This window comes from Ambystoma mexicanum, chromosome 1p (genome assembly GCF_040938575.1).
Source record: "Ambystoma mexicanum isolate Mex_15411 chromosome 1p, UKY_AmexF1_1, whole genome shotgun sequence".
Lineage (NCBI taxonomy): Eukaryota > Metazoa > Chordata > Amphibia > Caudata > Ambystomatidae > Ambystoma > Ambystoma mexicanum.
Window position 1 is genome coordinate 407,656,742 of NC_090921.1, and position 22,418 is coordinate 407,679,159.

A 22,418-nucleotide genomic window follows, 5' to 3' on the forward strand; every position below is an offset into this window, starting at 1 on the left:
TCAGTGATACCCAAGTTTTCACGGAGACGGTTGAGCAGGATGGTATGGTTGACCGTGTCGAAGGCAGAATAGAGATCGAGGAGGATGAGGACAGAGGGAATGTTAGAGTCAAGGTAGGTGAGCAGATCTTCACGGATGTTTAGGAGAGCAGTTTCCATGCTTCTGGCAGCTCTGAAGCCAGACTGGTGGTCATGGAGACAGCCAACAGAATTGGAATGAAGTCAAAGCTGAGAGATGGCCAACTTTTCCAGGAGTTTGCCAAGAAAGGGAGTAATGGAAATTGGGCGATAGTTAGCTGGACAAGAAGGATCAGCTGTGGGTTTCTTGAGAAGAGGATGCACAAAGGAGTGCTTCAGAGGGGAGGGGAAGGATCCAGAGGCAAAGGAGTGGTTACAAAAATCAGCAAGGGCCGGAGCGAAGGTGTCAATGTGGTCCTTGATGCTTTTAGAGGAACTGGGATGAACCTGTTTTGAAGAGGCTTTCATAGATCAGACTTGTCGAGCAACCTCGTCAGGGGTGAAAAGAGGAAAGGACAAGAAGGATGGTGGGAGGGTGGCTAAAGGAGGGTCAGCAAGCACAGATGGAGAGGGAAGAGGAGGAGGGGCGGGCCAGGGTGTGCCACTTTTTTTTTACCTCCTCGCTGCAGCGAGGAGGTAATGATATAAATGGGTGCATTAGCACCCTATTGTTGTTAAATGCGGTCCGCTGCCGCAGGCGCATTCAACAACAATGAGCGCCTGCCACGCCTTCTCCCAACATGCCAGCTCAGCCCTTGAAAGACTCTGCCGAGCTGGCGCGGTTGGGGGCTAATGGCGCCTTTTGATATCAAGAGCGCAGGCGCTTCCAACAGCAACAGCGTGCCTTCTCCCACCACGCTAGCTCGGGGGAACCCTTGAAAGACTCCCCGACCTGGAGCGGGGGGCTAAAGGCGCCCCGGGGGGCGTGGCGGCATGGGCGTTCGCCCGGCTCGCCCCCTTCCTAAGGCCGGGCCTGATGCCCCACCACGGGAGCCTCAGATGGCCAACCATCATGTACAATGGGCCCGACACATCTTCAGCCGGGCCTGGCCACCACCATGGCCTATGTGAAGAATCATCTGTGGCTCAGTGGCTTTTGAGTATTTCCTACATCTGCTGCGCCCTGGCTGCTTTGCTCTGCTCTCGCTTCCGCGGCAGAATACTTTGTTATTTTATGTGTACTTGGGTTACCTGCCGCATCAGTGTCCCTAGTACCTGCAATTGCGCTATATGTCTGTGAAGGGACCTCGTGGCGCAAGCCTCTGACTCCAGATCAGAGAAGGCTGCGTGGCCCGCGGGGTCTTTTGTGCCCTATATGTCAGAGCGATAGCTATTCCCTCACTAGGAACAGAGGCTTTTTCATAGGACCCTTCTCTCAGGCCGTTGGTGCATTTTAGGGCAGTACTGCTGCACCCAGTGCCAGGGGAGAAGTGCACAGTGCTGCTAGGAGCCCCACTGCCCACCACATGTTGCGGGATATTGGTGCCATGTCAGGCCACATCTATTGTCTATGAGCACAGATATCAGCCGCACACCCTCATGCCCACATGTTTCCGGTCACCCCTACACCATTAGCAAACCGTTTTCAGATGTTAAAGCCGTTTGGGGTGCAGACGCACCCGCTGCTATAAATACTTTGTGTATCAGTATGGAGGCAGCGTCATTGTGGGTCCTCTCTGCTCTCAGTATCCGACGTTGCTGTTTAATGGGGAAAAGGGAGGCTCCAAGAGGTAGAAAAAGAACTCGTCCCTGGGTGGGCTTGAACCACCAACCTTTCGAACGCGCTAACCGATTGCGCCACATAGACGGGCGAGAGCAATTGTTTCCTGAGTAGATGTCACGCTGTGATAGCAGAGCACGCATGGATATAGAGCTTGTTTATATGTATGATGTTTAGGAATGCATGGAGATCCTATAGCAACACAGACACGTGCGTTCCTGCTCCTCCCGTTTGCAAACCAGTCCATGAAACCCTGGTCTGAGTTTCCACGTGTCCTCTTCTCTTTGTCCAACAACTCCTTTCAGAATGGTGGCAATTCGACCAGATACACACATTTATGAGAACAATATCCATTGCTTTTGGGAGACACCAGTCAATTCCAGGTTTTCGTTTTGCATTCTGGGACTCGTAGTCGTGGATGTCCCCATTATAAACCCAGAACTGGACTTTGCCTCCCAAATGGAGTGGATAATGTTGGCATGTATGCAAACAAACAGAAAAAACGTGCCCTTGGCATATCTGCCCCATTACCCCCACGCCCCTCTTCCTCATCCAATGCTTGCATATGAGGGCATCAACCTCCTCGACAGGAACCCTTTTCTATTCCTTCATTTGTTCATGCCTCTCCTATTCCTGGGAGTGTAACTCTCCCTTACTCCTGCATGCCTTCGTTTTTTTTTATAATTGCTGCCTGAAGGCAGGGACTCTGGTGGTGGGAGGTGGTGGGGGCGGGGGGCTGTGATACTTACCGGCTAAGTGTACAATAAAAAAGAAGCAATGGTTAGAGACCGGGGTCCGTTTCTAGAGGAACACGTCTGTGCATGACTTTTGTGCAGTATTGGCTAAAAACGACCTCACAATTTACGATAAATACATTTTCATATTGCGATACAAAAAACAAGGCAGACTTGACCCCGACGTGATTTGAACACGCAACCTTCTGATCTGGAGTCAGACGCGCTACCGTTGCGCCACGAGGTCCCGCCTCAGGAAAGTGCCCACACTCTGTGGACTGGTGACATTGAGGGCGCATACATGGACACAACAAATATAACGCCCAACACACTCTGCCTTGTGCGCGAGATAAATGACAGTCAGGCCGCCGGTGTTATGTAATGTTGTGCGCCCCGTGCCCTTCCAGTCCCCCCAATGGTCGCAGCTCAGCACAGCTCGGTCTGCAGAGGCTTCACTTTATTACTACCCAGGTTAGACCTGCAGCGACGGAAACAGCCGAAGACTGGGGGAGATGCAAATGCACGGGATACTAAATATTACATAACCCCGGAAAATACACAAAAGCACCTGTGCCACAGATGATCTTTCACATGGGGGTTATCTCGGCAACAGTAACCCATTTCATATTGCACTTTTATATAACTCCCACCCAGTGCTTTAAGTGGGATTGGAAATAGAGGGGGGGCCCTAGTTAGGGTGTGTGGCAATGTTAATAGCTTATGTTATTATATCATGCTATTATAAAACAAGGCCTAATGACTATAAAGGTGCTCCATATATAATAATAGTGCTAATTTGGGTATTTTGCACAACAAAGTTATTTGCCCCTTGGCTTGCTTATGGCAACTCATTCTAAGTCACTTCCGTGGTTCCTCCAAGTATCAAAAACTGATGATGCTCCTTGTAATGTCCTTTTGTGTGACATCACTTCTGTTGGAGCAAGCCATATGCAAATTAGGAGGTTTGCCTGTATTTTGCCTATGGGTTGCATTTAAAGGCCCTGAACAGAAGTCTGTTTCACATGAATGGCAGGATTTTAAACACTGAAACAAAAACGGCATGGCCTTTGTTGTGGTTTTTCAAGTTAAATTAAAGAGCCACGTGGGAAGGGGCCTACCCGTCATGACCAACAGACAAGCAGCATTTTAATTTACAAATGAAGGAGGAATCAAAGATCCCTGTCACATGGAAAACATGATTTGTACACATTGAAAACAAAAACGGCCTGCACAGGTGTGGGCAAATAAAAATGGTTTCATAAAGTCAAAAACTGAAAAAAATATATCACTGCTCAACGAAAAATGTCAGAAAAACAAAACATGTGTGCGGGTTGACCAAAAGCAATGTATATTATGTTTCACCTACAAACCTCCAGTGACATTTGAAGAGCCAATTTGTCTTCATGGAAATTGTCAGCCCAAGGCAGTCACATTTGCTGGCTGTAGGCAAAACTTCTCAAGGACATCTCCCACTTCCAGCCTGGATGTCACATGTCCCATCTAATGACAAACCACAATAAATATGTCCTGCTTAAGGCTTCGAAATTCAGTGTTCTCCAGACTTGTTGGCTCTGAAAGCATTGACTTCAAGAAAAGTTACCCCCTGGCTTGAGCTTGACTAATATTTGTGAAAATGGGGGCACCCACTTCAAGGAGCCAGCTTCCAGCACAAAGGAGACTGATAAAAAAAAAACTCTGGCCACAGGCTGAGCCAGTGAAAACAAAGGGCCGGAAGGCAGGAGTCAGGGCCATTTGTCCCACATGAAGATTCATAATTCATTTAAAAGGACTATTATCATTTAGGCCTTTTTAACAGCCATTATAAGGCGGATGGATTTCATCTATGGAAACTTATGTAATTTCCAGGCTATTTTGGGGATATCCAATTCATCTTCTTGTAACTCTGAGAACTGTAAGGGCCAGTTAAATTAGGTTTCTGGCTGATCTGAACATGTTCCAAATGTGAGAGTTGGTGAGCGGTGGACATTGAAATTAGGGATATGCTTAATAACTTACATATTCATAACTGTTGTATTTTTATGGAAATGACAGAAAGGTGCCACATGGCCATGCTACATGATACGGATTTTGTGGCCGCTTATCTAATTCCCCATGATTAGCTGAAACAGAATATATGTTTAGTATGGCAGTTGCTAGTAAAATTATGAAGTTGTGATACATAAATCGTTTTTGCCAAAAAGGTGAAAGGAGAACAAAGGGCGATTACAATTGGGAATTGCCATATGTTGCTCCACACCCCTAAACCAATCCTGACTTGGAGGGTAGGTTTGGGAGGAGAGAGAAGGGTAACTGCCCAATCCTAGTGGCAGGGATTATTGCAGGCAGATTTAGAAAGAGGTTGTTGCAATAGTCCAGCCTAGAGAGGACCAGAGCTCTGGAGACAGTGAGCTTCTGGGGGAAAGAGAGGAAAAGAAGAATACCTCTAAGGAGGTGCAGCTGGTAGTGTGACTTCTTAGAGACGTCAGAGATGTGAGGAGAGAAGGAGAGTGTGGAGTCGATGATGATCCCGAGGTTTTTAGCCTCACAGGTGGGAGCAGGAAGAGGGCCCAGAGAGTCCGGCCAGAAAATGACAGGGAGTGGGTGTGCTGATGAGGAGAGTCTCAGTCTTACTGGCATTAAGAAAGAGATCATTGGCAGCACACCACTCCTGGATGGCGGACAGACAATCAGAGATGAGTGAGGGGGAAGAGGTGGCTGAAAATGAGTTGAGTGTCATCCGCATAGCACTGGAAGTTGGGATAGAGCATGGCAATGCAGTTGGCAAGATGTGCCAGGTATTGGTTGAACAGCCAGGGAGAGAGGTTAGACCCCTAGGGAACACCCTAGGTAGAGATAGAGATAAAGGAGAGGAAGGACCCAAGTTGAACCGGGGAATGTCGATCAGAGAGGAAAGAATTCAGCCATGCCAGGGCCTGACCAGTGATCCCCAGGTTATCATGGAGAGGATTGAGCAGGATGGCATGGTTGACCGTATCAAAGGCAAAAGAGAGATCAAGCAAGATGAAAACACAGGGGGTGTTGGAGTCAAGGTTGGAGAGCAGGTCTTCACGGATGTTCAGGAGAGCAGTTTCCATGCTTCTGGCAGCTCTGAAGCCAGACTGATGGTCACGGAGGCAACCAACAGATTCAGTGTGAAGATTAAGCTGGGAGATGGCCAGCTTTTCCAGGAGTTTGGCAAGGAAAGGAGTGATGGAGATTGAGCGATAGTTGGCCAGGCAAGACGGGTCGGTAGAGGGTTTCTTAAGAAGAGGGTGCCGAAGGGAGTGCACAAGGTAGGACGGGAAGACTCCAGTGGTGAAGGAATGGTTGCAGAAGTCGATCAGGGCAGGAGCCAGGGAGTCGATGTGGTCCTTGATGGTTTTGGAGGAGCTGGGGTGAACCTGTTTTGACAAGACATTCATAGATCAGACTTGTCTGGAAAGCTCGTCAGGGGAGAACGGGGGAAAGGCACAGAAGCAGGGAGAACCATAGTGGTTAGGGACCTCCTGCTTAGAGCAAAAACAGTCTGAGGCACCCATGGGGTGCATACATTACAAAGGTGACAAAGATACATTTAATAGCCACCAATTATCACAAGATTGATTGATTGATATTTTATTTCTATCGCGCTCGTACACAAGTGTTTCAGAGCTCGACAAGGCAAGGTAGGGGAAAAGGGGAGAACAAAACAGCGATCTTACTTGGCCCAGTGACATTGAGAACGCGCAAGTGCATGGGAGAGGGGGGAGAGGAAAAGTGCATGGAAGGGGGGGAGAGGTGGAAAGTGCGAAGCAGAGGAGAAACAGATAAATAACAATAAATAAATAATAAAGGCAACAAACAGTGGTAATGCAGCCAGAAATTTGCAAGTGCTAGGTTTAAGGCAGCAGACAGGATAGGTCCGATATGTGCAGGAAGAAAAAGGGGGGGCTGTATGGGTACAGATACAGACCCCAGTGCAAGGGGTGGCCCGGAGGCAGTGCGGGAGGGTGACAGGATGAGCAGGTACCTGGGCCCAAAAGCCAGAGGGTGGCCAGGTGCATGGTGCCAAGAGAGAACAGATCAGCAGGGGAGAGGGGGAGCGAAGGCAGAAGAAAAGAGGACGGTCTTGAGGTGCTTCTGGAACCGGAGATGGTTCTCCTCAAGTTTTAGAGTGACAGGGAGGCTGTTCCAGAAGGAGGCCCCAGCCGAAGACAGACATCTACACCCCGCTCGTTTCCTAGAAAAACGACTGACCCTGAGTGAGTTGGAATTAGAGGAGTGAAGAGCTCGAGAGGGGAGGTATTTGCGGAGGGATAGCTGAAGATATTTTGGACCCAGGCCCCAGAAAGCCTTGTGGACAATGCAGAGGGTTTTGAATATAATCCTTGCATCCAATGGGAGCCAGTGAAGAGATTTCAGAGCTGGAGAGATACGATCCCAGGGGTTGAGGCCAAGGACAAGTCTCACAGTCCTGTTCTGAATTAGTTGCAGAGGGCGCAGAGTAGAGGCAGGTAGATTTAGAAAGAGGCTGTTACAATAGTCCAAGCTAGAGAGAACCAGAGCTTGAGATGCCATGAGCTTCTGGGGGAAGGAGAGGAAAGGCAGAGTACCTCTGAATAGGTGCAGTCTGAAATTTGACTTTTTAGAGACCTCAGAGATGTGGGCGGAGAAGGAAAGGGTGGAGTCATAGATGACCCCGAGGTTCTTAGCCTCACAGGTGGGGGTAGGAGGAGTGCCAAGGGAGGCCGGCCAGAGAGTGAGGGGAAAGGGTGGTGAAGGTTTGCCGATGAGGAGGATCTCCGTCTTGCTGGCATTCAGACAAAGATCATTGGCGGCACACCAATCTTGAATGGCAGTTAGGCAATCAGAGATGAGAGAGGGAGAGGAGGTGGCAGAGGGCAGCCTGAAAATGAGTTGAGTGCCATCAGCGTAGCACTGGAAATTTGAACAGAAAATGGCAATGCAGTGGGCGAGACCCAGGTATTGGTTGAAAAGCTAGGGCAAGAGGTGAGACCCCTGGGGAACACCACAGGTAGAGAGGAAGATAGATGAAAGGAAGGACCCAAGTTGGACCTGGGAGGGTCGATCTGAGAGGAAAGAGGTCAGCCAGGCCAGAGCCTGATCAGTGATACCCAAGTTTTCACGGAGACGGTTGAGCAGGATGGTATGGTTGACCGTGTCGAAGGCAGAATAGAGATCGAGGAGGATGAGGACAGAGGGAATGTTAGAGTCAAGGTAGGTGAGCAGATCTTCACGGATGTTTAGGAGAGCAGTTTCCATGCTTCTGGCAGCTCTGAAGCCAGACTGGTGGTCATGGAGACAGCCAACAGAATTGGAATGAAGTCAAAGCTGAGAGATGGCCAACTTTTCCAGGAGTTTGCCAAGAAAGGGAGTAATGGAAATTGGGCGATAGTTAGCTGGACAAGAAGGATCAGCTGTGGGTTTCTTGAGAAGAGGATGCACAAAGGAGTGCTTCAGAGGGGAGGGGAAGGATCCAGAGGCAAAGGAGTGGTTACAAAAATCAGCAAGGGCCGGAGCGAAGGTGTCAATGTGGTCCTTGATGCTTTTAGAGGAACAGGGATGAACCTGTTTTGAAGAGGCTTTCATAGATCAGACTTGTCGAGCAACCTCGTCAGGGGTGAAAAGAGGAAAGGACAAGAAGGATGGTGGGAGGGTGGCTAAAGGAGGGTCAGCAAGCACAGATGGAGAGGGAAGAGGAGGAGGGGCGGGCCAGGATGTGCCACTTTTTTTTTACCTCCTCGCTGCAGCGAGGAGGTAATGATATAAATGGGTGCATTAGCACCCTATTGTTGTTAAATGCGGTCCGCTGCCGCAGGCGCATTCAACAACAATGAGCGCCTGCCACGCCTTCTCCCAACATGCCAGCTCAGCCCTTGAAAGACTCTGCCGAGCTGGCGCGGTTGGGGGCTAATGGCGCCTTTTGATATCAAGAGCGCAGGCGCTTCCAACAGCAACAGCGTGCCTTCTCCCACCACGCTAGCTCGGGGGAACCCTTGAAAGACTCCCCGACCTGGAGCGGGGGGCTAAAGGCGCCCCGGGGGGCGTGGCGGCATGGGCGTTCGCCCGGCTCGCCCCCTTCCTAAGGCCGGGCCTGATGCCCCACCACGGAAGCCTCAGATGGCCAACCATCATGTACAATGGGCCCGACACATCTTCAGCCGGGCCTGGCCACCACCATGGCCTATGTGAAGAATCATCTGTGGCTCAGTGGCTTTTGAGTATTTCCTACATCTGCTGCGCCCTGGCTGCTTTGCTCTGCTCTCGCTTCCGCGGCAGAATACTTTGTTATTTTATGTGTACTTGGGTTACCTGCCGCATAAGTGTCCCTAGTACCTGCAATTGCGCTATATGTCTGTGAAGGGACCTCGTGGCGCAAGCCTCTGACTCCAGATCAGAGAAGGCTGCGTGGCCCGCGGGGTCTTTTGTGCCCTATATGTCAGAGCGATAGCTATTCCCTCACTAGGAACATAGGCTTTTTCATAGGACCCTTCTCTCAGGCCGTTGGTGCATTTTAGGGCAGTACTGCTGCACCCAGTGCCAGGGGAGAAGTGCACAGTGCTGCTAGGAGCCCCACTGCCCACCACATGTTGCGGGATATTGGTGCCATGTCAGGCCACATCTATTGTCTATGAGCACAGATATCAGCCGCACACCCTCATGCCCACATGTTTCCGGTCACCCCTACACCATTAGCAAACCGTTTTCAGATGTTAAAGCCGTTTGGGGTGCAGACGCACCCGCTGCTATAAATACTTTGTGTATCAGTATGGAGGCAGCGTCATTGTGGGTCCTCTCTGCTCTCAGTATCCGACGTTGCTGTTTAATGGGGAAAAGGGAGGCTCCAAGAGGTAGAAAAAGAACTCGTCCCTGGGTGGGCTTGAACCACCAACCTTTCGGTTAACAGCCAAACGTGCTATCCGATTGCGCCACGGAGTCGGGCGAGAGCAATTGTTTCCTGAGCAGATGTCACGCTGTGATAGCAGAGCACGCATGGATATAGAGCTTGTTTATATGTATCATGTTTAGGAACGCATGGAGATCCTATAGCAACACAGACACGTGCGTTCCTGCTCCTCCCGTGTGCAAACCAGTCCATGAAACCCTGGTCTGAGTTTCCACGTGTCCTCTTCTCTTTGTCCAACAACTCCTTTCAGAATGGTGGCAATTCGACCAGATACACACATTTATGAGAACAATATCCATTGCATTTGGGAGACACCAGTCAATTTCAGGTTTTCGTTTTGCATTCTGGGACTTGTAGTCGTGGATGTCCCCATTATAAACCCAGAACTGGACTTTGCCTCCCAAATGGAGTGGATAATGTTGGCATGTATGCAAACAAACAGAAAAAACGTGCCCTTGGCATATCTGCCCCATTACCCCCACGCCCCTCTTCCTCATCCAATGCTTGCATATGAGGGCATCAACCTCCTCGACAGGAACCCTTTTCTATTCCTTCATTTGTTCATGCCTCTCCTATTCCTGGGAGTGTAACTCTCCCTTACTCCTGCATGCCTTCGTTTTTTTTATAATTGCTGCCTGAAGGCAGGGACTCTGGTGGGGGGGGGGGGGGGGCTGTGATACTTACCGGCTAAGTGTACAATAAAAAAGAAGCAATGGTTAGAGACCGGGGTCCGTTTCTAGAGGAACATGTCTGTGCATGACTTTTGTGCAGTATTGGCTAAAAACGACCTCACAATTTACGATAAATACATTTTCATATTGCGATACAAAAAACAAGGCAGACTTGACCCCGACGTGATTGGAACACGCAACCTTCTGATCTGGAGTCAGACGCGCTACCGTTGCGCCACGAGGTCCCGCCTCAGGAAAGTGCCCACACTCTGTGGACTGGTGACATTGAGGGCGCATACATGGACACAACATATATAACGCCCAACACACTCTGCCTTGTGCGCGAGATAAATGACAGTCAGGCCGCCGGTGTTATGTAATGTTGTGCGCCCCGTGCCCTTCCAGTCCCCCCAATGGTCGCAGCTCAGCACAGCTCGGTCTGCAGAGGCTTCACTTTATTACTACCCAGGTTAGACCTGCAGCGACGGAAACAGCCGAAGACTGGGGGAGATGCAAATGCACGGGATACTAAATATTACATAACCCCGGAAAATACACAAAAGCACCTGTGCCACAGATGATCTTTCACATGGGGGTTATCTCGGCAACAGTAACCCATTTCATATTGCACTTTTATATAACTCCCACCCAGTGCTTTAAGTGGGATTGGAAATAGAGGGGGGCCCCTAGTTAGGGTGTGTGGCAATGTTAATAGCTTATGTTATTATATCATGCTATTATAAAACAAGGCCTAATGACTATAAAGGTGCTCCATATATAATAATAGTTCTAATTTGGGTATTTTGCACAACAAAGTTATTTGCCCCTTGGCTTACTTATGGCAACTCATTCTAAGTCACTTCCGTGGTTCCTCCAAGTATCAAAAACTGATGATGCTCCTTGTAATGTCCTTTTGTGTGACATCACTTCTGTTGGAGCAAGCCATATGCAAATTAGGAGGTTTGCCTGTATTTTGCCTATGGGTTGCATTTAAAGGCCCTGAACAGAAGTCTGTTTCACATGAATGGCAGGATTTTAAACACTGAAACAAAAACGGCACGGCCTTTGTTGTGGTTTTTCAAGTTAAATTAAAGAGCCACGTGGGAAGGGGCCTACCCGTCATGACCAACAGACAAGCAGCATTTTAATTTACAAATGAAGGAGGAATCAAAGATCCCTGTCACATGGAAAACATGATTTGTACACATTGAAAACAAAAACGGCCTGCACAGGTGTGTGCAAATAAAAATGGTTTCATAAAGTCAAAAATTGAAAAAAATATATCACTGCTTAACGAAAAATGTCAGGAAAACAAAACATGTGTGCGGGTTGACCAAAAGCAATGTATATTATGTTTCACCTACAAACCTCCAGTGACATTTGAAGAGCCAATTTGTCTTCATGGAAATTGTCAGCCCAAGGCTGTCACATTTGCTGGCTGTAGGCAAAACTTCACAAGGACATCTCCCACTTCCAGCCTGGATGTCACATGTCCCATCTAATGACAAACCACAATAAATATGTCCTGCTTAAGGCTTTGAAATTCAGTGTTCTCCAGACTTGTTGGCTCTGAAAGCATTGACTTCAAGAAAAGTTACCCCCTGGCTTGAGCTTGACTAATATTTGTGAAAATGGGGGCACCCACTTCAAGGAGCCAGCTTCCAGCACAAAGTAGACTGATAAAAAAAACTCTGGCCACAGGCTGAGCCAGTGAAAACAAAGGGCCTGGAAGGCAGGAGTCAGGGCCATTTGTCCCACATGAAGATTCATAATTCATTTAAAAGGACTATTATCATTTAGGCCTTTTTAACAGCCATTATAAGGCGGATGGATTTCATCTATGGAAACTTATGTAATTTCCAGGCTATTTTGGGGATATCCAATTCATCTTCTTGTAACTCTGAGAACTGTAAGGGCCAGTTAAATTAGGTTTCTGGCTGATCTGAACATGTTCCAAATGTGAGAGTTGGTGAGCGGTGGACATTGAAATTAGGGATGTGCTTAATAACTTACATATTCATAACTGTTGTATTTTTATGGAAATGACAGAAAGGTGCCACATGGCCATGTTACATGATACGGATTTTGTGGCCGCTTATCTAATTCCCCATGATTAGCTGAAACAGAATATATGTTTAGTATGGCAGTTGCTAGTAAAATTATGAAGTTGTGATACATAAATCGTTTTTGCCAAAAAGGTGAAAGGAGAACAAAGGGCGATTACAATTGGGAATTGCCATATGTTGCTCCACACCCCTAAACCAATCCTGACTTGGAGGGTAGGTTTGGGAGGAGAGAGAAGGGTAACTGCCCAATCCTAGTGGCAGGGATTATTGCAGGCAGATTTAGAAAGAGGTTGTTGCAATAGTCCAGCCTAGTGAGGACCAGAGCTCTGGAGACAGTGAGCTTCTGGGGGAAAGAGAGGAAAAGAAGAATACCTCTAAGGAGGTGCAGCTGGTAGTGTGACTTCTTAGAAACGTCAGAGATGTGAGGAGAGAAGGAGAGTGTGGAGTCGATGATGATCCCGAGGTTTTTAGCCTCACAGGTGGGAGCAGGAAGAGGGCCCAGAGAGTCCGGCCAGAAAATGACAGGGAGTGGGTGTGCTGATGAGGAGAGTCTCAGTCTTACTGGCATTAAGAAAGAGATCATTGGCAGCACACCACTCCTGGATGGCGGACAGACAATCAGAGATGAGTGAGGGGGAAGAGGTGGCTGAAAATGAGTTGAGTGTCATCCGCATAGCACTGGAAGTTGGGATAGAGCATGGCAATGCAGTTGGCAAGATGTGCCAGGTATTGGTTGAACAGCCAGGGAGAGAGGTTAGACCCCTAGGGAACACCCTAGGTAGAGATAGAGATAAAGGAGAGGAAGGACCCAAGTTGAACCGGGGAATGTCGATCAGAGAGGAAAGAATTCAGCCATGCCAGGGCCTGACCAGTGATCCCCAGGTTATCATGGAGAGGATTGAGCAGGATGGCATGGTTGACCGTATCAAAGGCAAAAGAGAGATCAAGCAAGATGAAAACACAGGGGGTGTTGGAGTCAAGGTTGGAGAGCAGGTCTTCACGGATGTTCAGGAGAGCAGTTTCCATGCTTCTGGCAGCTCTGAAGCCAGACTGATGGTCACGGAGGCAACCAACAGATTCAGTGTGAAGATTAAGCTGGGAGATGGCCAGCTTTTCCAGGAGTTTGGCAAGGAAAGGAGTGATGGAGTTTGAGCGATAGTTGGCCAGGCAAGACGGGTCGGTAGAGGGTTTCTTAAGAAGAGGGTGCCGAAGGGAGTGCACAAGGGAGGACGGGAAGACTCCAGTGGTGAAGGAATGGTTGCAGAAGTCGATCAGGGCAGGAGCCAGGGAGTCGAAGTGGTCCTTGATGGTTTTGGAGGAGCTGGGGTGAACCTGTTTTGACAAGACATTCATAGATCAGACTTGTCTGGAAAGCTCGTCAGGGGAGAACGGGGGAAAGGCACAGAAGCAGGGAGAAGCATAGTGGTTAGGGACCTTCTGCTTAGAGCAAAAACAGTCTGAAGCACCCATGGGGTGCATACATTACAAAAGTGACAAAGATACATTTAATAGCCACCAAGTATCACAAGATTGATTGATTGATATTTTATTTCTATCGCGCTCGTACACAAGTGTTTCAGAGCTCGACAAGGCAAGGGAGGGGAACAGGGGGAACAAAACAGCGATCTTACTTGGCCCAGTGACATTGAGAATGCGCAAGTGCATGGGAGAGGGGGGAGAGGAAAAGTGCATGGAAGGGGGGGAGAGGTGGAAAGTGCGAAGCAGAGGAGAAACAGATAAATAACAATAAATAAATAATAAAGGCAACAAACAGTGGTAATGCAGCCAGAAATTTGCAAGTGCTAGGTTTAAGGCAGCAGACAGGATAGGTCCGATATGTGCAGGAAGAAAAAGGGGGGGCTGTATGGGTACAGATACAGACCCCAGTGCAAGGGGTGACCCAGAGGCAGTGCGGGAGGGTGACAGGATGAGCAGGTACCTGGGCCCAAAAGCCAGAGGGTGGCCAGGTGCATGGTGCCAAGAGAGAACAGATCAGCAGGGGAGAGGGGGAGGGAAGGCAGAAGAAAAGAGGAAGGTCTTGAGGTGCTTCTGGAACCGGAGATGGTTCTCCTCAAGTTTTAGAGTGACAGGGAGGCTGTTCCAGAAGGAGGCCCCAGCCGAAGACAGAGATCTACCCCCAGCTCGTTTCCTAGAAAAACGACTGACCCTGAGTGAGTTGGAGTTAGAGGAGTGAAGAGCTCGAGAGGGGAGGTATTTGCGGAGGGATAGCTGAAGATATTTTGGACCCAGGCCCCAGAAAGCCTTGTGGACAATGCAGAGGGTTTTGAATATAATCCTTGCATCCAATGGGAGCCAGTGAAGAGATTTCAGAGCTGGAGAGATACGATCCCAGGGGTTGAGGCCAAGGACAAGTCTCACAGTCCTGTTCTGAATTAGTTGCAGAGGGCGCAGAGTAGAGGCAGGTAGATTTAGAAAGAGGCTGTTACAATAGTCCAAGCTAGAGAGAACCAGAGCTTGAGATGCCATGAGCTTCTGGGGGAAGGAGAGGAAAGGCAGAGTACCTCTGAATAGGTGCAGTCTGAAATTTGACTTTTTAGAGACCTCAGAGATGTGGGCGGAGAAGGAAAGGGTGGAGTCATAGATGACCCCGAGGTTCTTAGCCTCACAGGTGGGGGTAGGAGGAGTGCCAAGGGAGGCCGGCCAGAGAGTGAGGGGAAAGGGTGGTGAAGGTTTGCCGATGAGGAGGATCTCCGTCTTGCTGGCATTCAGACAAAGATCATTGGCGGCACACCAATCTTGAATGGCAGTTAGGCAATCAGAGATGAGAGAGGGAGAGGAGGTGGCAGAGGGCAGCCTGAAAATGAGTTGAGTGCCGTCAGCGTAGCACTGGAAATTTGAGCAGAAAATGGCAATGCAGTGGGCGAGAGCCAGGTATTGGTTGAAAAGCTAGGGCAAGAGGTGAGACCCCTGGGGAACACCACAGGTAGAGAGGAAGATAGATGAAAGGAAGGACCCAAGTTGGACCTGGGAGGGTCGATCTGAGAGGAAAGAGGTCAGCCAGGCCAGAGCCTGATCAGTGATACCCAAGTTTTCACGGAGACGGTTGAGCAGGATGGTATGGTTGACCGTGTCGAAGGCAGAATAGAGATCGAGGAGGATGAGGACAGAGGGAATGTTACAGTCAAGGTAGGTGAGCAGATCTTCACGGATGTTTAGGAGAGCAGTTTCCATGCTTCTGGCAGCTCTGAAGCCAGACTGGTGGTTATGGAGACAGCCAACATAATTGGAATGAAGTCAAATCTGAGAGATGGCCAACTTTTCCAGGAGTTTGCCAAGAAAGGGAGTAATGGAAATTGGGCGATAGTTAGCTGGACAAGAAGGATCAGCTGTGGGTTTCTTGAGAAGAGGATGCACAAAGGAGTGCTTCAGAGGGGAGGGGAAGGATCCAGAGGCAAAGGAGTGGTTACAAAAATCAGCAAGGGCCGGAGCAAAGGTGTCAATGTGGTCCTTGATGCTTTTAGAGGAACAGGGATGAACCTGTTTTGAAGAGGCTTTCATAGATCAGACTTGTCGAGCAACCTCGTCAGGGGTGAAAAGAGGAAAGGACAAGAAGGATGGTGGGAGGGTGGCTAAAGGAGGGTCAGCAAGCACAGATGGAGAGGGAAGAGGAGGAGGGGCGGCCAGGATGTGCCACTTTTTTTTTTACCTCCTCGCTGCAGAGACGAGGTAATGATATAAATGGGTGCATTAGCACCCTATTGTTGTTAAATGCGGTCCGCTGCCGCAGGCGCATTCAACAACAATGAGCGCCTGCCACGCCTTCTCCCAACATGCCAGCTCAGCCCTTGAAAGACTCTGCCGAGCTGGCGCGGTTGGGGGCTAATGGCGCCTTTTGATATCAAGAGCGCAGGCGCTTCCAACAGCAACAGCGTGCCTTCTCCCACCACGCTAGCTCGGGGGAACCCTTGAAAGACTCCCCGACCTGGAGCGGGGGGCTAAAGGCGCCCCGGGGGGCGTGGCGGCATGGGCGTTCGCCCGGCTCGCCCCCTTCCTAAGGCCGGGCCTGATGCCCCACCACGGGAGCCTCAGATGGCCAACCATCATGTACAATGGGCCCGACACATCTTCAGCCGGGCCTGGCCACCACCATGGCCTATGTGAAGAATCATCTGTGGCTCAGTGGCTTTTGAGTATTTCCTACATCTGCTGCGCCCTGGCTGCTTTGCTCTGCTCTCGCTTCCGCGGCAGAATACTTTGTTATTTTATGTGTACTTGGGTTACCTGCCGCATCAGTGTCCCTAGTACCTGCAATTGCGCTATATGTCTGTGAAGGGACCTCGTGGCGCAAGCCTCTGACTCCAGATCAGAGAAGGCTGCGTGGCCGGCGGGGTCTTTTGTGCCCTATATGTCAGAGCGATAGCTATTCCCTCACTAGGAACAGAGGCTTTTTCATAGGGCCCTTCTCTCCGGCCGTTGGTGCATTTTAGGGCAGTACTGCTGCACCCAGTGCCAGGGGAGAGGTGCACAGTGCTGCTAAGAGCCCCACTGCCCACCACATGTTGCGGGATATTGGTGCCATGTCAGGCCACATCTATTGTCTATGAGCACAGATATCAGCCGCACACCCTCATGCCCACATGTTTCCGGTCACCCCTACACCATTAGCAAACCGTTTTCAGATGTTAAAGCCGTTTGGGGTGCAGACGCACCCGCTGCTATAAATACTTTGTGTATCAGTATGGAGGCAGCGTCATTGTGGGTCCTCTCTGCTCTCAGCATCCGACGTTGCTGTTTAATGGGGTAAAGGGAGGCTCCAAGAGGTAGAAAAAGAACTCGTCCCTGGGTGGGCTTGAACCACCAACCTTTCGGTTAACAGCCAAACGTGCTATCCGATTGCGCCACGGAGTCGGGCGAGAGCAATTGTTTCCTGAGCAGATGTCACGCTGTGATAGCAGAGCACGCATGGATATAGAGCTTGTTTATATGTATCATGTTTAGGAACGCATGGAGATCCTATAGCAACACAGACACGTGCGTTCCTGCTCCTCCCGTGTGCAAACCAGTCCATGAAACCCTGGTCTGAGTTTCCACGTGTCCTCTTCTCTTTGTCCAACAACTCCTTTCAGAATGGTGGCAATTCGACCAGATACACACATTTATGAGAACAATATCCATTGCATTTGGGAGACACCAGTCAATTCCAGGTTTTCGTTTTGCATTCTGGGACTTGTAGTCGTGGATGTCCCCATTATAAACCCAGAACTGGACTTTGCCTCCCAAATGGAGTGGATAATGTTGGCATGTATGCAAACAAACAGAAAAAACGTGCCCTTGGCATATCTGCCCCATTACCCCCACGCCCCTCTTCCTCATCCAATGCTTGCATATGAGGGCATCAACCTCCTCGACAGGAACCCTTTTCTATTCCTTCATTTGTTCATGCCTCTCCTATTCCTGGGAGTGTAACTCTCCCTTACTCCTGCATGCCTTCGTTTTTTTTTATAATTGCTGCCTGAAGGCAGGGACTCTGGTGGTGGGAGGTGGTGGGGGCGGGGGGCTGTGATACTTACCGGCTAAGTGTACAATAAAAAAGAAGCAATGGTTAGAGACCGGGTTCCGTTTCTAGAGGAACATGTCTGTGCATGACTTTTGTGCAGTATTGGCTAAAAACGACCTCACAATTTACGATAAATACATTTTCATATTGCGATACAAAAAACAAGGCAGACTTGACCCCGACGTGATTTGAACACGCAACCTTCTGATCTGGAGTCAGACGCGCTACCGTTGCGCCACGAGGTCCCGCCTCAGGAAAGTGCCCACACTCTGTGGATTGGTGACATTGAGGGCGCATACATGGACACAACATATATAACGCCCAACACACTCTGCCTTGTGCGCGAGATAAATGACAGTCAGGCCGCCGGTGTTATGTAATGTTGTGCGCCCCGTGCCCTTCCAGTCCCCCCAATGGTCGCAGCTCAGCACAGCTCGGTCTGCAGAGGCTTCACTTTATTACTACCCAGGTTAGACCTGCAGCGACGGAAACAGCCGAAGACTGGGGGAGATGCAAATGCTCGGGATACTAAATATTACATAACCCCGGAAAATACACAAAAGCACCTGTGCCACAGATGATCTTTCACATGGGGGTTATCTCGGCAACAGTAACCCATTTCATATTGCACTTTTATATAACTCCCACCCAGTGCTTTAAGTGGGATTGGAAATAGAGGGGGGCCCCTAGTTAGGGTGTGTGGCAATGTTAATAGCTTATGTTATTATATCATGCTATTATAAAACAAGGCCTAATGACTATAAAGGTGCTCCATATATAATAATAGTGCTAATTTGGGTATTTTGCACAACAAAGTTATTTGCCCCTTGGCTTACTTATGGCAACTCATTCTAAGTCACTTCCGTGGTTCCTCCAAGTATCAAAAACTGATGATGCTCCTTGTAATGTCCTTTTGTGTGACATCACTTCTGTTGGAGCAAGCCATATGCAAATTAGGAGGTTTGCCTGTATTTTGCCTATGGGTTGCATTTAAAGGCCCTGAACAGAAGTCTGTTTCACATGAATGGCAGGATTTTAAACACTGAAACAAAAACGGCACGGCCTTTGTTGTGGTTTTTCAAGTTAAATTAAAGAGCCACGTGGGAAGGGGGCCTACCCGTCATGACCAACAGACAAGCAGCATTTTAATTTACAAATGAAGGAGGAATCAAAGATCCCTGTCACATGGAAAACATGATTTGTACACATTGAAAACAAAAACGGCCTGCACAGGTGTGTGCAAATAAAAATGGTTTCATAAAGTCAAAAATTGAAAAAAATATATCACTGCTTAACGAAAAATGTCAGGAAAACAAAACATGTGTGCGGGTTGACCAAAAGCAATGTATATTATGTTTCACCTACAAACCTCCAGTGACATTTGAAGAGCCAATTTGTCTTCATGGAAATTGTCAGCCCAAGGCAGTCACATTTGCTGGCTGTAGGCAAAACTTCACAAGGACATCTCCCACTTCCAGCCTGGATGTCACATGTCCCATCTAATGACAAACCACAATAAATATGTCCTGCTTAAGGCTTCGAAATTCAGTGTTCTCCAGACTTGTTGGCTCTGAAAGCATTGACTTCAAGAAAAGTTACCCCCTGGCTTGAGCTTGACTAATATTTGTGAAAATGGGGGCACCCACTTCAAGGAGCCAGCTTCCAGCACAAAGGAGACTGATAAAAAAAAAACTCTGGCCACAGGCTGAGCCAGTGAAAACAAAGGGCCGGAAGGCAGGAGTCAGGGCCATTTGTCCCACATGAAGATTCATAATTCATTTAAAAGGACTATTATCATTTAGGCCTTTTTAACAGCCATTATAAGGCGGATGGATTTCATCTATGGAAACTTATGTAATTTCCAGGCTATTTTGGGGATATCCAATTCATCTTCTTGTAACTCTGAGAACTGTAAGGGCCAGTTAAATTCGGTTTCTGGCTGATCTGAACATGTCCCAAATGTGAGAGTTGGTGAGCGGTGGACATTGAAATTAGGGATGTGCTTAATAACTTACATATTCATAACTGTTGTATTTTTATGGAAATGACAGAAAGGTGCCACATGGCCATGCTACATGATACGGATTTTGTGGCCGCTTATCTAATTCCCCATGATTAGCTGAAACAGAATATATGTTTAGTATGGCAGTTGCTAGTAAAATTATGAAGTTGTGATACATAAATCGTTTTTGCCAAAAAGGTGAAAGGAGAACAAAGGGCGATTACAATTGGGAATTGCCATATGTTGCTCCACACCCCTAAACCAATCCTGACTTGGAGGGTAGGTTTGGGAGGAGAGAGAAGGGTAACTGCCCAATCCTAGTGGCAGGGATTATTGCAGGCAGATTTAGAAAGAGGTTGTTGCAATAGTCCAGCCTAGTGAGGACCAGAGCTCTGGAGACAGTGAGCTTCTGGGGGAAAGAGAGGAAAAGAAGAATACCTCTAAGGAGGTGCAGCTGGTAGTGTGACTTCTTAGAGACGTCAGAGATGTGAGGAGAGAAGGAGAGTGTGGAGTCGATGATGATCCCGAGGTTTTTAGCCTCACAGGTGGGAGCAGGAAGAGGGCCCAGAGAGTCCGGCCAGAAAATGACAGGGAGTGGGTGTGCTGATGAGGAGAGTCTCAGTCTTACTGGCATTAAGAAAGAGATCATTGGCAGCACACCACTCCTGGATGGCGGACAGACAATCAGAGATGAGTGAGGGGGAAGAGGTGGCTGAAAATGAGTTGAGTGTCATCCGCATAGCACTGGAAGTTGGGATAGAGCATGGCAATGCAGTTGGCAAGATGTGCCAGGTATTGGTTGAACAGCCAGGGAGAGAGGTTAGACCCCTAGGGAACACCCTAGGTAGAGATAGAGATAAAGGAGAGGAAGGACCCAAGTTGAACCGGGGAATGCCGATCAGAGAGGAAAGAATTCAGCCATGCCAGGGCCTGACCAGTGATCCCCAGGTTATCATGGAGAGGATTGAGCAGGATGGCATGGTTGACCGTATCAAAGGCAAAAGAGAGATCAAGCAAGATGAAAACACAGGGGGTGTTGGAGTCAAGGTTGGAGAGCAGGTCTTCACGGATGTTCAGGAGAGCAGTTTCCATGCTTCTGGCAGCTCTGAAGCCAGACTGATGGTCACGGAGGCAACCAACAGATTCAGTGTGAAGATTAAGCTGGGAGATGGCCAGCTTTTCCAGGAGTTTGGCAAGGAAAGGAGTGATGGAGATTGAGCGATAGTTGGCCAGGCAAGACGGGTTGGTAGAGGGTTTCTTAAGAAGAGGGTGCCGAAGGGAGTGCACAAGGGAGGACGGGAAGACTCCAGTGGTGAAGGAATGGTTGCAGAAGTCGATCAGGGCAGGAGCCAGGGAGTCGATGTGGTCCTTGATGGTTTTGGAGGAGCTGGGGTGAACCTATTTTGACAAGACATTCATAGATCAGACTTGTCTGGAAAGCTCGTCAGGGGAGAACGGGGGAAAGGCACAGAAGCAGGGAGAAGCATAGTGGTTAGGGACCTTCTGCTTAGAGCAAAAACAGTCTGAGGCACCCATGGGGTGCATACATTACAAAGGTGACAAAGATACATTTAATAGCCACCAATTATCACAAGATTGATTGATTGATATTTTATTTCTATCGCGCTCGTACACAAGTGTTTCAGAGCTCGACAAGGCAAGGGAGGGGAACAGGGGGAACAAAACAGCGATCTTACTTGGCCCAGTGACATTGAGAATGCGCAAGTGCATGGGAGAGGGGGGAGAGGAAAAGTGCATGGAAGGGGGGGAGAGGTGGAAAGTGCGAAGCAGAGGAGAAACAGATAAATAACAATAAATAAATAATAAAGGCAACAAACAGTGGTAATGCAGCCAGAAATGTGCAAGTGCTAGGTTTAAGGCAGCAGACAGGATAGGTCCGATATGTGCAGGAAGAAAAAGGGGGGGCTGTATGGGTACAGATACAGACCCCAGTGCAAGGGGTGGCCCGGAGGCAGTGCAGGAGGGTGACAGGATGAGCAGGTACCTGGGCCCAAAAGCCAGAGGGTGGCCAGGTGCATGGTGCCAAGAGAGAATAGATCAGCAGGGGAGAGGGGGAGTGAAGGCAGAAGAAAAGAGGAAGGTCTTGAGGTGCTTCTGGAACCGGAGATGGTTCTCCTCAAGTTTTAGAGTGACAGGGAGGCTGTTCCAGAAGGAGGCCCCAGCCGAAGACAGAGATCTACCCCCAGCTCATTTCCTAGAAAAACGACTGACCCTGAGTGAGTTGGAGTTAGAGGAGTGAAGAGCTCGAGAGGGGAGGTATTTGCGGAGGGATAGCTGAGGATATTTTGGACCCAGGCCCCAGAAAGCCTTGTGGACAATGCAGAGGGTTTTGAATATAATCCTTGCATCCAATGGGAGCCAGTGAAGAGATTTCAGAGCTGGAGAGATAGGATCCCAGGGGTTGAGGCCAAGGACAAGTCTCACAGTCCTGTTCTGAATTAGTTGCAGAGGGCGCAGAGTAGAGGCAGGTAGATTTTGAAAGAGGCTGTTACAATTGTCCAAGCTAGAGAGAACCAGAGCTTGAGATGCCATGAGCTTCTGGGGGAAGGAGAGGAAAGGCAGAGTACCTCTGAATAGGTGCAGTCTGAAATTTGACTTTTTAGAGACCTCAGAGATGTGGGCGGAGAAGAAAAGGGTGGAGTCATAGATGACCCCGAGGTTCTTAGCCTCACAGGTGGGGGTAGGAGGAGTGCCAAGGGAGGCCGGCCAGAGAGTGAGGGGAAAGGGTGGTGAAGGTTTGCCGATGAGGAGGATCTCCGTCT

At 49.0% G+C, this 22,418-nt stretch overlaps 1 protein-coding gene and 3 non-coding genes across 5 annotated transcripts in view; 1 reads left to right on the forward strand and 3 right to left on the reverse strand.

Moving 5' to 3' along the window:
- LOC138571570 (tetraspanin-33-like) overlaps positions 1-22,418 on the forward strand; it is a 935,706-nt gene that overhangs the window by 415,944 nt on the left and 497,344 nt on the right. The gene's annotated exons all lie outside the window — the stretch shown is intronic.
- Positions 2,647-2,718, reverse strand: TRNAW-CCA (transfer RNA tryptophan (anticodon CCA)). Its single transcript has one exon. It is a non-coding gene; the product is annotated as a tRNA-Trp (tRNA).
- TRNAW-CCA (transfer RNA tryptophan (anticodon CCA)) lies at positions 10,223-10,294 on the reverse strand. The gene has a single exon. It is a non-coding gene; the product is annotated as a tRNA-Trp (tRNA).
- TRNAW-CCA (transfer RNA tryptophan (anticodon CCA)) lies at positions 17,807-17,878 on the reverse strand. Its single transcript has one exon. It is a non-coding gene; the product is annotated as a tRNA-Trp (tRNA).